We start from the raw sequence: 3,111 nt of genomic DNA, 5'->3' as shown, positions 1-3,111 counted from the left end.
AGTGTGTGTGTGTGTGTGTGTGTGTGTGTGTGAGAGTGTGTGTGTGTGTGTGTGTGTGAGAGTGTGTGTGTGTGTGTGGGTGTGTGTGTGTGTGTGTGTGTGTGTGTGTGAGAGTGTGTGTGTGTGTGTGTGTGTGAGGCTCAGGATGTGTGTTGGTGATTGTCGGTATCTGCTTCACACCAGCGCGTGTTTGTCCTGATCGACACGTCGAGCCCTGTGTGATTCCTGTGCTGCTGCTGCTGCTGATTAGCTCCTGAGTGTTATCACGGAGGGCTTGTGTCGTTGTGTAGTTTGTGCATCGGTTGTTGCTTCTAAGAAACTGGACGGAGCGCAATAACGTGTCTCAGGCCGCGAGCCGAGAGAGTGAGATTAGATTAGCACAACAGGTTATTCACACAAACACACACACACACACACACACACACACACTCACTTGCATTTGTGGTTTACGGGGATTCTCCATAGGCGTAATGATTTTATACTGTACAAACTGTATATTCTATTGCCCTACACCTAAACCTACCCCTTACAGGAAACTTTGTGCATTTTTAGATTCTCAGAAATCTTCATTCTGTGTGATTTATTAGCTTGTTTACCCGTGGGGACCTAAAAAATGTTCCCACAAGGTGAAAATTTACTGGTATTACTATCCTTATGGGGACATCTGGTCCCCATAGCGTGATAAAAACCACACACACACACACTCTCTCACACACACACACACACTCACACGCTTCGGAAGCTTTATTGATGAGGACTTTTCACAGAATCAATGATAATGACATTGTCTCGCCCTGCAGCTCAAACTAACCCTCACTCACTCAAACAAACCTGTTGCCATTATTAGCTTCACAGCAGAACATACAACTCTACGCGCATCGCGTTTTTATATGTACTTATCAAACTCCGAAGACATTTTAATCCTCTCCTTCATATGAGATATCTGAGGCTTCGCGTCAACACAAATATACAGATCCCAGTCAAACATGACACAGATCGACCCAACACATCTGTCGAAGCTGCTCGGATAAACGCCATGCCTTAGGTTTTATTTCATTTTATGTAGATTTATGAATGTTATGTGCCTGATAAACATGCCAGATATTATATTTATTTGGGATTACACTCGTATTGTCGTTCACACAAGAAAAGGGACAAATGCTCTGATTTTCACGCCATTTTTTAACTTTCAGAGGTGAAATAAATACTGAGACTGGCAGTAAACACGGCTCGAGTCTCGTGAAGCGAAGCGAATCAAATTAATTCTAATGACAGATTTGCTCGAGGACAAACATGTATTCTGTATTATGTAAAGCAATAACACTGACATCCAATTGAATGTGAATTGGAAACACGGAGTGTCAAATGACATCTGTTCAAGTGAAACAAAAAGCATAAACATCACTTTTATACGCAGCTTCTAACGCAAACAGCATCGATCCGCAGGAATACACGCAGACACAGTCTCAGCTCTTAATGAAGGAGTGCCTTACCTTCTCACAAATCCTGGAAATCCTTCTTGATTTGTCTAGAAAGCATTAAAGCGGAGGACGCGCGGTGTTCGCGTCTGGTCTGCGTCGCTCCGCCTGATCGCGCGTCACGCCGCGTCTTCACACCGCACTGATGTTGCGAGGCGGGACTCAGATGCAACGCGACCTGTTTGACAGCATGACGACATCCGATCCACGCGCTCCTCGTTCATCCATCGAGCTGGAAAACACACGGATCCGCTGATTCACACAGTCACAGCACAGCGGGGCTAGTTGTCACACCTGCGCAGATGTACCTTTCCATATAGCCTGAGAAAACCTACTGGAAATGTGAACAATTCAGATACACATGTATTTTAAAAACATTACACACACATATATAGGTTGTTTTAATGCATTGGTATGTATAAACTAAATATGCTGACACACATGGCTGCTACATATATGAATCTTAAAGATATTATTAACGTGTACAGGTCTAGTATACATTTTACTATGGGGATTTTTTTTATGTTGGCTAATACACATCTAATATCTTCACCTAGTCAGTGTGTGGAAATTATTTATCACCTTATAGGTAACATTTATTGGCAATATCACTCTTGTTAAAGGGCAATATATACTGCCATTTAGTATACTGTGTGGGATCAGTAAGATTTTTAATGTTTTTTATTTATTTTGTTTTTTTAAAGAAATAGGCTGTGTCTATTTGATTTCATTAATTTTGTAAAATATTATTGCGATTTAAAATAACAGTTTTCTATGTGAATATGTGTTAAACTGTAATGTATTTCTGTGATGCGCAGCTGTATTTTCAGCATCATTACTCCAGTCTTCAGTGTCACATGATCTTCAGAAATCACTCTAATATGCTGATTTATTATCAGAGCTGAAACTCTTGTGCTGCTTAATCATTTTTTGGGACCTGTGATACTTTTTCAGGATTCTTTGATGAATAAAAAGTTAAAAGAACAGTGTTCATTCAAAATAGAAATGGTGTGAGTGTGTGTGTGTGTGTGTGTGTTCTGTGTTTCGTGGTTGTTTTTCCTGTTACTGTAAATGCTGCTGAAATCCATATATTCTTCAACAAAATAAATGTTTTTGTAGTCTAGACTATAGGCTTTGAGTCTATACAGAAAATGACTATGAAGCGACCCTGAGAAATATTCAAAGCATGAAACATGTGACCGCTAGCCCCGTCCCATCATGTCATACAGTACATTGATTCAGTATGGTTTATCAATATCAGACCTTATATGACTCTATAACTGAGGCCAAGCAGGTTCTGAATCAAATAGATTTTATTACATAAATGGCTGCTTTTTTCTCGAGCGGATAAACAGCCTTCCAGAAACCCGGTGATCATCTGGTGAATGGACTGAAATGTCTGTATTTGTTCAAATCGGTGCACAGTCATTTAATCCAGAATTCCACAGACTCAAATTGAAAGGTATTTGTTTGTGGTTAGTAAGATACATGTATAAAATGTATGCAGTACATGGATAATTGTGCGCGCATCTATTAATCATTTTGAGTCTAATTTCATCCCATAAAAAGATGCCTTTTATTTTACTCGAGGCATTGTGAACAAAGAGAGACAAAAAGAGCTGAAACGGTACAT

The 3,111-nt window shown here is 40.1% G+C and overlaps 1 protein-coding gene across 1 annotated transcript in view; it reads right to left on the bottom strand.

Moving 5' to 3' along the window:
* Positions 1-1,720, bottom strand: part of crfa4 (cytokine receptor family, class I receptor 4) — a 26,229-nt gene extending 24,509 nt beyond the window's left edge. The window contains exon 1 of the mRNA XM_016566689.1: positions 1,494-1,720. The gene's annotated coding sequence lies outside the window, so the exon portion shown is untranslated. The remainder of the gene's footprint in view (positions 1-1,493) is intronic.
* Positions 1,721-3,111: the final 1,391 nt, after the last annotated feature.

The sequence above is a fragment of the Sinocyclocheilus rhinocerous genome, unplaced genomic scaffold (assembly GCF_001515625.1).
Source record: "Sinocyclocheilus rhinocerous isolate Xijiao unplaced genomic scaffold, SAMN03320098_v1.1 scaffold632, whole genome shotgun sequence".
Classification (NCBI taxonomy): Eukaryota; Metazoa; Chordata; class Actinopteri; order Cypriniformes; family Cyprinidae; genus Sinocyclocheilus; species Sinocyclocheilus rhinocerous.
The sequence above is the reverse complement of the archived record's forward strand: the minus strand, read 5'-3'. Positions and strand labels throughout refer to the sequence as shown.